This window comes from Pseudorca crassidens, chromosome 10 (genome assembly GCF_039906515.1).
Source record: "Pseudorca crassidens isolate mPseCra1 chromosome 10, mPseCra1.hap1, whole genome shotgun sequence".
Classification (NCBI taxonomy): Eukaryota; Metazoa; Chordata; class Mammalia; order Artiodactyla; family Delphinidae; genus Pseudorca; species Pseudorca crassidens.
The window spans coordinates 106,724,460-106,738,724 of NC_090305.1; positions in this window are offsets into that span (position 1 = coordinate 106,724,460).

Sequence of the window (14,265 nt, forward strand, 5' to 3'; positions counted from 1 at the left end):
AACATTAGTTGCCACACTGAGAGGACTCGCGAAGGGCCAACGAATGAAAAAGGACCCCAACTAAGACACATCAATGCCACAGACGCGTGCATCGGGCCAGCTCGGGGCCCACAAGCTCAGGAGGCCAGGGGCGTCCACCTTCTCCGCAGCAACAGGGAAGCTGGACGATGCCCAAATACTGAGGGAAACCATACTCCCACCCGGCGTTCAGGGTAAGTGGAAAATACACATTTTAAAGAGAATGTAAAGTACAGTATTTCTGGACACCAAGGTCTCAAAAATCCTGCCTTCCCACATACACACTTATGAAGGAGCCCCCAGAATGCACTCGGCTACACGAGGGCACAAGCCGGGAGGGAGAGGCGCGGGGACCCCAGACCCGGGAGGCACCCAGGACCGAGGCGGCCACCAGGTAAGCACCCGGGCTCCGGGGCTGTCATCATTTAAGCTGGCGGATTACCTGATGTGTTTGAATAATAATACAACAAAAGCAAGGAGGGCCATTCCAGGGGAAAAGTGCCTAAGAAAACAATGGGGTCAGGGAGACTGTGAACACATCCACACCCAGAGCAGTAGAACCTCCGGACGTTGACTTAACCCGAGATGTTTCAGGTTAAGTGCAGGACACGAAGGGGGCGTGTGCGTGAGGCAGCAGGGTATGAAAAGCGGCAACCTGATCCTATAAAGATGACCTCAGCGGACTATGCCTAACACCCAAGTGCCCAGCATCAGCAGTTCTGTCCTTGAGACCGAGGAGGACACACATCTGAAAGGACTGCGAAGAGCTGCCGCGGGGGAGGGGCTGGGTAGGACAGGGCACAGGGCTTTTGTTCTAAGCTTGGTATGCTACAGTCTGCATTTTTAAGCTACACCCATTTTATTAGGTTTAAAAGTAAGTACAGGAGAAGTCTCTATTCACAGTTCAATACAATCACGTAAAACCAATATAAAGGCCCTCTACCTGGAAATTTTAAAGCTGTCTCTTAAGCAACATTTGGATTAAAGAAGAAATCAAAACCCACATTTGGAATATCCAGATATACTACAAACAGTACATCGGAGCTAATGTTCCTCAGAGGAAAATTCATAGCCTTAAATATTTATGTTAATAAACAAGAAGCAATGAAAATAACTGAATTAAATACCCCTACAATTCTGATACCAATTCCAATGTACGTGTTTTGTAACACAACACCAAACAATTCTCCAACACCAGCTGGGGATCCTGCAATGCAACTCAGTTCCCACACTCTCTACCTGGAGGGAACGTCAGGTTAAGGGCTCAGCCCCATGAGATGCCCCGGGCCCCCGACCCCAAACGCAAGTCCAGGTTGTCACCTGTGCTTCCGTCCCGCCGGCTGTAGATTGGAGGTTCCCACGACCCCCTGCCCGGCTTCGGTTAATTTGCAGGCATGGCTCACGGAACTCAGAGAAACCTGTTACCCATGAGATTACGGATTTACTGCAGAAGATGATGACTCCGGAACAGCCAGACGGAAGGGACGCACAGGGCAAGGCAAAGACAACAGGTCACCAAACTTAGACGCCACTCTGGTCTCGGCTCGCCCAGCAATGGGGTCTCAAGCCAGACCATCAGCACCTGCCTGGGAGGCCCTGCCTCCCCTAAGGGGCAGCGACCTCGCCACAACCAACCTGCTTTCTGCCTGTGTAATTCCTTCCGCCTATAAAAGTCCTTCTGCCTGCTCAGCCCCTCAGCTCCTTTCCATCTGCTAATTGCACGCTGCCCGCCTCACAAATCCACGATACAGCCAATCGACGCTTTCAAATGGACTCAGCTGAATTCTGTTTCTTAACAGGGAAAGGGCACGGGCTTCACGACCCTCCCCAAAGCCACACCTGTCCGTGAATCACCACACGCCCACCCGCCAGGAAGCTGTGCGAACCCTCTCGTTGGGGGTTTAATGGAGGTCTCATGACACAGGCATGGCTCATTAAGCCATTGGCCACCGGTGAGTGGACTCCATCTCCAGCCCTCTGCCCTCCCCTCCACGGTGCGGGGCGGCGAGGGGGGGGACTGAAAAAATTCCACCCCTCTCATCATCAGCCCCCACTCTTATGGGACCATGAGACTCTCCAAAAGTCACCTCGGGGGCAGAAAGACATCCTCACCCCTCTCTTCACTCAGGAAACTCCAAGGGTTCTAGGAGCTCCAGGCCAGGCATGGGAACAAAGAGCAAACACAAACTTCTTACGATAAATCACAGTATCACCAGCCCACTTAAGAGGTGAGGAAAGGACAAAATGACCCTGGCGGGTTTTTTTGGTCGTCCTGCCCGTGAGCAGAGCCCCCCGAACAGCGGGGCTTACCTTCCAGCCCCCGGGCGTCACGGTGCGAGCTCGCGGGGAGCTGGTGCCTCTCCACCTGGACCGGGAGCGGCCGGCAGCCCCGTGTCGGCCCCGGGATCCTGTCCGTCGGTGTCACGGCCCCGGTCATCCTTCCCGGTCGGAGCGGCCGAACTGGGTGACGACACAGGTGACTCTGGAGGCACCAGGACTTCGTCCTGGCTCTCTGGACCACCCGCTGAGTTGTAACGACACTCGAGAGGTCCCATGGGGTGGACCAGCGCTGCAGTCAGGAGCTGCCCCACCTCCGGCCACACCAGCAGCGACGCTCCGAAACGGCGCGACTCAGAGATGTTTCCGTCTTTAGCACCTGTGGCTTGGAGTGACTGGTCGTGGCGCAGCAGATAACTGGGAAACCAGGGCCAAGGCGCACTCGCTCACGGGCCGCTGCCCCAGGCCTAGGAGTCGGCAGTGCGGGAGGCGCTGCCCCGGGGGCCCGCGGCCCACCGACAACAGGCGGCCACGCCGCAAGGCCGCAGCCCGCGCCACGGAGGGTCAGAGCAGCCTCCTGCGAGGACGGGCGGCGACGGCCCAGCACCGCGTGTCCAGCCGCCAGCACCGGGCCAGCGGGGTAGGACTGCGTGGCGCACTCGAGAAGGTTCTGTGAGCCCAGAGCCTCCCGGGGAGCTCTGGTTGCCTTTTACTCAGAGTTTGCTCCGCGGACTCTGGAAGGTTCTGGGAGCCCTGCTTCCGTTCTGTCAGGCTTTGCTCCGCGGACTCCGGAAGGTTCTGGGAGCCCTGCTTCCGTTCTGTCAGGCTTTGCTCCGCGGACTCCGGAAGGTTCTGGGAGCCCTGCTTCCGTTCTGTCAGGCTTTGCTCCGCGGACTCCGGAAGGTTCTGGGAGCCCTGCTTCCGTTCTGTCAGGCTTTGCTCCGCGGACTCCGGAAGGTTCTGGGAGCCCTGCTTCCGTTCTGTCAGGCTTTGCTCCGCGGACTCCGGAAGGTTCTGGGAGCCCTGCTTCCGTTCTGTCAGGCTTTGCTCCGCGGACTCCGGAAGGTTCTGGGAGCCCTAACCCTAACTGCGAGGACAAGAGGTGTGGCCGGCGGGCAAGCGACACACCCAGAGCCGGGGTAGGCGGCCAGGGCGGCCCAGCGAGCGCCGGGCTCGACTCCGGACAGGGTGACTGTAGGCCCCGGCCACGGGGTCGGGGGCGGGACCGGGGGCGGGGGGGGGAGGGAGGGCGCGCGCGCGCGCTGTGCCGCGGGGGCGGGGCCGCGCGGAGGCAGCAGGAGGTCGCACGCAGCCAGGTGCCCGGCCTCCCGCCTCCGGCAGCTGGGATTTCACACCGCTGCAGCTGCTTTCAGGGTCCAGCTGTCCCCACGGCATCTGGCGACCCAGCTGGGGGGGGTCCTGAGGAACACGCTCATCCACTCCCCCATGGGAGGCCCCAGCGCGAGCTCTCAGCACAGACGTAGATTCGGTTTAGCAGAACCTTCCAAGCATGAGCAGAAATCGGCCTCTTCAATTTACCTGCACAGAACTGGCCACTTAGCAGTTTGCTGTTAAAGGCTGAGAACTGACGGTGCAGCCGCCAGGGCTCTGCAGACCCAGCCTCGACTGCGAGGGGGTGATCCTTGGGGTGGAGCAGGGGCCGCAGAGGGGAGATGCGGCGGACCATGCCCGCCCCTGAGAAGGCAGCCCCACAGCTCAGTCAGCTACTGCCTCTGCGTCAGCTGGGTGGTCGTTACAAATACCACACGAGGGGCGGCTTAAGCAACAGACGTTTATTTCTCTCAGTCCTGGAGGCTGGATGTCGGAGATGCAGGTGTCAGCAGGGCTGGTTCCTCCTGAGCCCTCTCTCCTTGGTGTGTAGATGGTCTTCTCCCTGTGTCCTCACACGGGCCACCCTGTGTACGTGTCTGTGTCCGTGTCTGTGTCCCGATCTCCTCTTATAAGGACACCAACCAGACTGGATTAGGGTCCACACTGATTAACTTATTTTAAGTTAATCATCTCTTCAAAGCCCAGTCTCCAAACACACTCCCATTCTAAAGTACAGGGGGTTAGGGCTTTAACGTCTGAATTTGGGGGGGAGACACAGTTCAGTCCATAACACTGCTGTTTAACTAGGGGTGCCAGATTTAGCAAATAAGAACACCACGACACCCAGTTAAATTTGCATTTCAGATAAGCAACCCATTTCTGTAGTTTATCTGGGATTCAAATTTAACTAAGTGTCCTGTGTTTTCTCTGGCAACCTTATGCTTAACAAACCACTCCAAACTCTGTGGCTTAAAATCACAAGCACTAATTATTGTTCACAGGCCGGCAGGCCAACTGCCTGGGGTCAGCTGGCTGCAGGCTGGTCCTGGCTGGCCTTTGCCTGGGCAGCCAGCCTCTCCTCCACATGGTCTGTCATCCGCTAGCAGGTTGGCCCACGTTTGTTCCCGTGAACCAGGACAAAGTGACCGCTGAAGGCCCTTGAGGCGTGCCTTCAGAACTGGCACACCATCACTTCAGCCACATTTTCTGGGTCAGAACAAGTCACGGGGCCAGCCCAGACTCCAGGGGTGGGGGGTGGACCCTGCATCCTCAAGGGAGGGGCAGCCTAGCATGTCACAGGGAGGAATAAGGATGGGGGACCCTTTTTTCTTTTTTCCATTTTATTGAAGTGGAGTTGATTTAGAATGTGTGTTCATTCCTGCTGCACAGCAAAGTGACTCAGTTATACATACATATATATATATACATACACTCTCCTTTATGTTCTTTTCCATTGTGGTTTATCACAGGGTATAGTTCCCTGTGCTATACAGTAAGACCTTGTTGTTTATCCATCTAAATATAATAGCTTGCACCTGCTAACCCCAAACTCCCAATCCATCTCTCCCCCACCCCCTGCTTGGCAAGGCAACCACAAGTCTGTTCTCTGTGTCTGAGTCTGTCTCACAGATATGTTCATCCGTGTCATATTTCATATTCCAAATATAAGCAATATATGATATTTTTGTCTGACTTACTTCACTTAGTATGATGATCTCTAGGTCCCTCCATGTTGCTGCAAATGGCATTATTTCATTCTTTTTTGTGGCTGAGTAATATTCCACTGTGTACGTATACCACATCTTCTTTGTCCATTCATCTGTCGATGGACATTCAGGTTGCTTCCGTGTCTCGGCTACTGTAAATAATGCTGCTATAAATGCATGTATCTTTTTCAATTAGAGTTTTCTATGGATACATGCCCAGGAGTGGGACTGCTGGATTATATGGTGGCTCTATTTCTAGCTTTCTGAGGAACCTCCATACTGTTCTCCATAGTGGCTGCACCAACTTACATTCCCACTAACAGTGTAGGAGGGTTCCCTTTTCTCCACATCCTCTCCAGCAGGTTATTTGTAGATTTTTAATGATGGCCATTCTGACTGGTATGAGGTGCTACCTCATTGTAGTTTTGATTTGCATTTCTCTAATAATTAGTGATGTTGAGCATCTTTTCATGTGCCTATTGGCCATCTGTATGTCTCTTTGGAGAAATATCTAGGTCTTCTGCCCATTTTTTGATTGGGTTGTTTGTTATTGAGTTGTGTGAGCTGTTTGTATATTTTGGCAATTAAGCCCTTGTCAGTCACTTCGTTTGCAAGTATTTTCTCCCAGTCTGTAGGTTGTCTTTTCGTTTTGTTTATGGTTTCCTTTGCTGTGCAAAAGCTTGTAAGTTTGATTAGGTCCCATTTGTTTATTTTTTGCTTTTATTTCTATTGCCTTGGGAGACTGACCTAAGAAAATTTTGGTATGATTTATGTCAGAGAATGTTTTGCCGTGATCGCTTCTGGGGGTTTTATGGTGTCCTACCTTATATTTAAGTCTTTAAGCCATTTTGAATTTATTTTTGTGTATAGTGTAAGGGAGTGTTCTAACTTCATTGATTTACATGTGGTTGTCCAACTTTCCCAACACCACCTGCTGAAGGGACTCATTTCCCCATTGCATATTTTTGCCTCTTTTGTTGAAGATTAATTGACAGTAGGTGTGTGGGTTTATTTCTGGGCTCTCTGTTCTGTTGATCCGTATGTCCGTTTTGTGTCAATACCACACTGTTTTGATTACTGTAGCTTTGTAGTACTGTCTGAAGTCTGGGAGGGTTGTGCCTCCTGCTTTGCTCTTTTTCCTCAGGATTGCTTTGGCAATTCTGGGTCCTTTGTGGTTCCATGTAAATTTTAGGATTATTTGTTCTAGTTCTGTGAAAAATGTCATGGGTAATTTGGTAGGGATCACATTAAATCTCTACACTGCTTTGGGTAGTATGGCCATTTTAACAATATTAATTCTTCCAATCCAAGAGCATGGGATATCTTTCCATTTCTTTGAATTATCTTCAGTTTCCTTTATTAATGTTTTGTAGTTCTCAGCATTAAGTCTTTCACCTCCTTGGTGAGGTTTATTCCTAAGTACTTTTCTGATGTAATTTTAAAAGGGATTGTTTGTTTACATTCCCTTTCTGATATTCCATTGTTAATGCAAAGAAATGGAACAGATTTCTGTATTTTAATCGTGCATCCTGCTACCTTGCTGAGTTCATTTATCAGTTCTAGTAATTTTTGTGTGGAGTCTTCAAGGTTTTCTATATATAGTATCATGTCATCTGCATATAATGACAATTTTACCTCTTCCCTACCAATTTGAATACCTTTTCTTCTTTTTCTTGTCTGATTGCTGTAGCTAGGACTTCCAATACTATGTTGAATAGAAGTGGTGGGAGTGGGCATCCTTGTCTTGTTCCAGATTTTAGTGGGAAGGCTTTCACCATTGAGTATTATATTGGCTGTTGGTTTGTTATAAATAGCTTTTACTATGTTGAGATGTGTTCCCTCTTTACCCACTTTTATAAGGGTTTTTATCATGAATGGATATTGAAATTTATCAAATGCTTTTTCTGTATCTATTGAGATGATCACGTGGTTTTTAATCTCTTCTTTTGTTGACGTGGTGTATCCCACTGATTGATGTGTGTACGCTGAACCATCCTTGCAACCCTGAATGAATCCAGATTGGTCACAGTGTATCATTTCTTTATGTGTTGTTGGATTCCGTTTGCTAATATTTCATTGAGAATTCTTACATCTATATTCATCAACAATACTGGTCTGTAATTTTTCCTTTTTGGTAGTGTCTTTGGTTTTGGTATCAGGGTGACTGATGGTGGCTTCACAGAATGTCTTTGGGAGTAGATGGTTTTGGTATCAGGGTGACTGATGGTGGCTTCACAGAATGTCTCTGGGAGTAGGACAGGGACACTCCTGCACTCAATCTACCCTGGCAGCCTTGGAGCCGCCCGAACTGACTCCATGGTGCCTTCCGCGTGGGATGGTGGCGCTCGGGCACAGAGCTAAGTGGGAGCCACAGTCATGGGGTTGGGGAAATGGTCCTCAGTGTAGGAGGGCACATGATTTCTCCAAAGCCCAGAGCTTCTGCTCTGAGATGGGAAGTTATCAATCACTATTAATAACAGGGGCACCTTGGAGCTATTCCAAGTTTGGTTTCAGACCACCTCAATATAGCGAATATCTCAATAAATCAAGCTGCGTGAATTTTTTGGTTTCCCAGTGCATATGAAAGTTATGCTTACACTATACTACAGTCTATTAAGTGTGCAATAGCATTATGTCTAAAGAAATGTACTTGCCTGAATTAAGACATACTTTCTTACTAAAAAATGCTAGCCATCATCTGAGCCTTCAGTGTTTTGTAATTGTTTTGCTGGTGGAGACTTTGAAACATTGCAAGAATTACCAAAATGTGACACAGAGGCACAAAGTGAGCAAATGCTGTTGGAAAAATGGCACTGGTAGACTTGCTCCAGGCAGGGTTGCCACAAACCTTATTTGTAAAAAGCACAATATCTGAGAAGCGCAGTAAAACAAGGTCTGCCTGTACAGGGTCCTGCACAACCATGGGAGCAGGCTGTGGAAACAGATAATCCTGTCTCTGAATGGGTGACATCTCTGCTCACCTGCAGAAGAAACGGATGCCAACGCACTGGCTGAAGACGGGTGAGGCGTCCACACAGAAGTGCAGCCGTGCATGTGCAGGGACTGGGCATCCCCACGTCACTCATTCCACGGACATTTCCTGAGGGCCTACTGTGTGCCAGGCACTGTTCTAGGTACAGAAGACCCAACAGGGACCAAGACAGACAAAGCCCCTGCCTCACAGGGCCATCAACAAGACAAAGAAGATGATGATGACCTATGCTTGGGAGACAAACAGCAGAGCAGAGGCTGAGACAGCTCTGGGGATACGGTTGGTCAGAGGTCTCGCTAGAAGGTGGCACCTGATTAAACGGATGGAGAATTCAGACTCACAAACCTTAGAATAACTAGACTTGATGCTTGTTCAGTTTCTAGAATCCAGCGGTCGTAACCCGGGACCCCGCGCCAGGGCAACAGCCCATCTGCTCAGCACGCCGGCCATCCCAGCGGGTCTGTGAGCCCCTGTGCACGGAGCCGGGGACATTCCTTCTCCTGACTCCAAGCCGGCCTCCCTGCAGGAGGGGTTCTGAGAGTCAGCTGCTATGGAACTATTTCAACTGGCCGGGATCTGGAAGTGAAGAGCAGCTGCCTGTCCGCCTTCAGGCCCCACCCGGGAGATTCAGGGGCTTAATCAGGCACGCTGGGAGCTCGCCCTGCAGTGGCGTGGCCCTGAGGCTTAGCAGCTGCACCCTAACCCGGAGCTCCTGCCATAAGGTAGTCCGAGGCTTCACAGCCTTCTCAGTGATGTCCAAGCAGGATGCCCAGCTGTCCGCTGACCTCAGTGCATGGAGGCAGAGGGGACAGTCTCACCCAGTGGGGAGTTCAGCTGAGGGGCACTCCAACTTCTCAGCTGCTCGCGGCCACGGCAGCTCTGGACAGATGCCCCCGACACCACGCACGCATGGGCCAGGGGCTGCAGGCAGAGAAGGGACTGCTGGAAAAGACTCTCAGATTTCAAGAAAGGCCAGGGTGGAGCCCTGGTGGTTTATAAGCAACTGTCAGAGGCTGGGGCTGGGCAGTGACACTCCTGGACAACATCTGTGCCTTGGTGCGGCTCACCCAGAGAAATAATGGTGGTCTGTGGGGTGGCCAACAGGGAGCGCCCTGGCCTCCCCCACCATGCTGCACGAGTAGGGGGTTACTAGGAACAAGGGAGGGAGAGAACTGGAAGCGCATGGGGGACTCCCGAACCCCCGACCTGGGAACCATAAGCCCCGCCCCCCACGACCTTCCTCAGAGGCACTGGGGTCAGAGCTGGTGCAACTCAAACGAAAGGCAAAATGCAGCTCAGGGCAGTGCGGTCACGGTGAGGCCCCATGGCCATGAGGGCTCCTTACACAAAACGATCACTCCAGCGATGCCATGAGAAAGGTGTTGGATGAGGGGAACAAAGCCCCAGCGCCATGGCTGGAAAGGCCAAGAAACGGCCTCTGGATGGCCCCCACTGGAAGTGTCGATATCCAGAACATTCTGCCATAGCTGCGGGGTGACGACCAGGCAGACATGGGATGGAAAGTGCAGAGCACCAGAGGTGGGAAGCAGACACTGAAGTAGCCAGTAAAGAAGGCCACCTTCGAGGAAAGACGGCCAACTTCTTGAGAGGAATGAGGGAGGCCGTGACAATGGCAGAAAATAACAGAACTGTGTACCTGGCCAAACTATCTTTCAAAGGAAAGCATGAACTAAAATTAAGATAATTTCAGGGAAAATAAAACAGTTTTTTCTTTGCACAGGCAACAAAAGAGAAAATAGACAAACTGGACCCCATGAAAATTAAAAATTTTTGTGCATCAAAAGACAGTATCAACAGAGTAACAGGCAACTCACAGAACGGGAGAAAATACTGACAAAGCACGTGCTGATAAAGGATGAATACCCATAGTACAGAGAGAACTCCTGAAACTCAGCAACAAAAGTCCCATTGAGAAATGAGCAAAGGACGTGAACAGGTCCTAAGCAGATACGCACATGGTAATAAGCAAATGCAAAGATGCTCAACATCACTAATCACTGAGGAAATGCACATCAAAACCATAAAGAGACACCACCTGGTTACAAAGGCGACTATCAGGAGGACAACAACCACACGGAACATAACAAGTGTTCACAGGGAGGTGGAGAAATCAGCACCCCAGCACGCTGCTGATGGGAACGTAAAGTGGTGCAGCCGCCGTGGACACCATTAGAGCAGTTCCTCAAACAATGAAACACAGAACCACCATGTGACCCAGCAATTCCACTTCTGGGCAGGTACCCCAAAGAACTGAGAGCTGGGTCTCAAAAGAAGTATTTGCTCTCTCATGGCATTATCCGTTAACAGCTAAGAGGTAAAAGTACCCCACGCGTCCATCCTCAGATGAAGGGAGAAACAAAATATGGTCCATACACACAATGGAATATCAGTCAGACTTACAAAGGAAAGAAATTCTGGCTCATGTGACAACATGGATGAACCTTGAGGACGTTATGCTCAGTGATATGAGCCGGTCACCAAAGGACAAACACTGTGTGATCCACTTAGATGAGGTCCCTAGAGGAGTCAAATTACAGAAACAGAAAGTAGATGGTGGGGGCCGGGGCTGGGGAGGCGAGGGGCGGGTTAGTGTCTGATGGGGACAGAGCTTCAGTTTGGGAAGATGAGAAAGCTCTGGACCTGACGGTGCCGATGGCCGCACAACAGTGTGAATGTGCTTAAGGCCACTGAACTGGACACTTAAAAATGGTTAAGATGGTAAGTTTTCTTATATGTAATTTACAATTTTAAAAAAATTAAAAGAAACAGAGTTTATCACGAAGTGGCAGGTTTGAAGGCCTCAGGATCCTGTTTTCCTGAGTTCATTCTCCTGTCTTTCCCAGGTACCACTCTGCCTGCTTGCTCTAATCTGCTTCCTGGCTTCCATCCTTCCCCCCGAACCCAACATCAGATTTCCCATTCTTTTATTAAAAGTTAAGCATCTAAAACACATCAAGAAAGTGGAAAAAAAAATTAAAAAAAAAAGTGAAAAGAGGGAATTCCCTGGTGGTCTAGAGGTCAGAACTCAGCATTTCCACTGCCGTGGTCCTGGTTCAGTCCCTGGTCCGGGAACTAAGATCCTGCAAACAAACTGCGTGGCACAGCCAAAAAAAAAAAGAAAGAAAAGAAAAAAGAAAGAAAGAAAAGAAAACTCAGAATGGGAAAAAAATTTTGCACATCATGTATCTGATAGTGAACTTGTATCTATAATATATAGAGAACTCTTACAATTTAATAATGAAAAGACAAATAACCAAACTTAAAAATGGGCAAAGGATCTGAGTAGATGTTTCTCTAAAGAAAATATATAGCCAGTAAGTGGCCAATAAGCATACGAAGAGATGCTCAGTGTCACCAGCCACCAGGGAAATGCAAATCGAAACCACGATGATACACGACTTCACACCCACTAGGCTGGCAATGGTCAAAAAGGCATACGATCACTAGCGTTGGTGAGAATCTGGAGGAATGGGGACCCTCGTGCACTAATGGTGGGCATGTAAAATGGTGCAGACACGGTGGAAACTACTCTGGCAGTTCCTTAAATAACTAAACACAGTTACCATATGATCCAGCAATTCCACTCCTAGGTACAAGCCTAAGAGAATGAACGTATATCCACATGAAAACGTGTACACAAGTGTGCACAGCAGCATCGTTCATAAGTCAAGAACTGGAAACAACTCAAAGGCCCTTCAACTGATGAACGGATGAACAGTGTGTGGTCCATCCATGCAATGGAACATTATTCAGCCATAAAAAGGAACGAGGCACTGACACAGGCTACCACAGGGATGAACTCTGAAAACATTACGCTAAGGGAAAGAAACCAGACACAAAAGGCCACGTGTTGTGTGACTGCATTTATGTGAAGTGTCCAGAACAGGCAGATGGATGGAGACAGAGAGCAGATGAGTGGGGCAGGGGCTGGGGGTGCGGAGAAAGGGAGGAAGTGGAAGCTAAGGAGCATGGGGCCCTTCTGGGGCAACGACCGGGTTCTAAAAGGGATTACAGTGGTCACACAGCTGTGTGAACATGAAGCACTGAGCTGTACACTCTGAATGGTGAACTGTGTGGTATGTGACGTGCAGCTCAGCAAAGCTGTTTAGGAAACAAAAATGAGCATTTCCTCTCTTGCCCAGTTCTCCCCCCGAACTTGCTGAGATCCACCACAGCCCAGAAAACCAAGAACCCCTCTGGTTAGCAGAACTCACTCTCCGAAGCAGCAGTAGTTAAGATGGACACGTACACACACACACACACACACACACACACACACACCCGCATGCTCTTTCATCCCTAGAATCCCTAGAAAACTGGTCTAGTCCTACTCTGTGCAGTGGAAACAGAACACAAGCCAGAAATGTAATTTTAAATTTTCTACTGGCCATATCTGAAAAGTTAACAGAAACAAGTAAAACTTAATTTAATATCATGTTATTTAAGTCTGTCTCTCCAACAGACTATCATTTCAACACATCACCAACATAAACGATTTACTGAGATATTTTACACTGGGTGCGTACCCGCAGCACGTCTCAGGTCAGGCAGCCAGTCTAACTCTCCCGAACGACCAGCGGCAGAGCATCCAGCAGCGTGGGGCTCGTTCCCTACATCCCACGTGACAGATCCATTTGGGCAAAGCCATAACAAAGAACGTGTTGGCTAATGTAACTGAAGGCCACGCACATCTGTCTACAGGTGGGGCTGGGTCCAGGAGGTTTGTCTCCCTCTCCCTCATCTCTTGGGTCCATGTTTTTGAGTTGGTGTCACTCTTAGGCAAGTTCATGAATTCTGCCCCCCCTGCCCCCAGAACACCCCACATTAAGGAGTATTCTCCCTTTTTAACAGTCTCAGGGAAAAACGTCATTCCTATCAGGTGACATGCTGAGCCTGACCAGCAGGGATGCTCTTACTGGCCAGTCGGGGTCATGTGCCCATCAGAGGCGTGGCAGCCCCACTGGAGCATCCCCCCAGGTGAGAAGCGAGGAGCAGCTCCAAAGACCAAGGACTCAGGCCACAGGCAGAGTCCAACACCCGCGCCCTGAATCGCAGCCCAGTGCAGCCTCTGGGGTTGAAAACGCACACAGCTCTGCTGCTGTTTTGTTAATGTAATTTCTTAATTGTCCATAACTTATCTAATCTTGCTCCCAAGCTTCTGCCCTACTGAGAAGTAGAAACAAACCTTAAACGTTCAAACATCTCAATCTGTGGTATTTAAACGGTGTCTTTTGGGAAAATGGCAAGTCCAGGTCACAGTTCAACTCCCTAACAGGCCCTCCCTCCTTTTTGCTTCTTCCCAGGAGAGTGGTGGGGTCTGATGCAAAGCTGACAGGGCTTCCTGACACTAGGAAGGGGAGGTCTGTGCCTCTGCCGGCCTCCGGTGCAAGTGTCTCACGCACTCAGGGCCTCCCTGTACAGCTGCACAGGTTATGCACTGCCCAACTCCATGGGGAACCGTCAGCTCAGACTAGAGTGCATACAGGTCTTCCTGTAATTGTGTGGGCAGCAGCCCCGATCCCACTCACCTCTGGTCCTCGGCCTCAGTCCTCACTGAACACCGCGGCCTGCGGGCAGGTGCTCCTCTGTAGTGGCTCCGTATGTGGCTCTGGTCCCCGCCCCCGCCCAGCAGCCTCCTCTTGCTGACTGCAGGCTCCTTCCTGCTGCTGCTGCTGCTGGGCCCCTCAGCACCTCTGTGACCCAGGCCGCTGTCCCTCAGACCTTCATCCTACCCTTTCCTCACCAGTGCAGCAGGGGCCTCAGTCGGCCGGCCCCCAGGCCCGCGCCTGCGGCAGGGACCCTGAGTCCTCTGCACACTGAAACTCTGCTTGTGGCACGTGAGGAGGCCTACGGGGTTTAGGGCCCCTCCCTTCAGGCTGCGGCGGAGCGAGGAGGGGATTCCTTGGCTCGAGGCGGCCT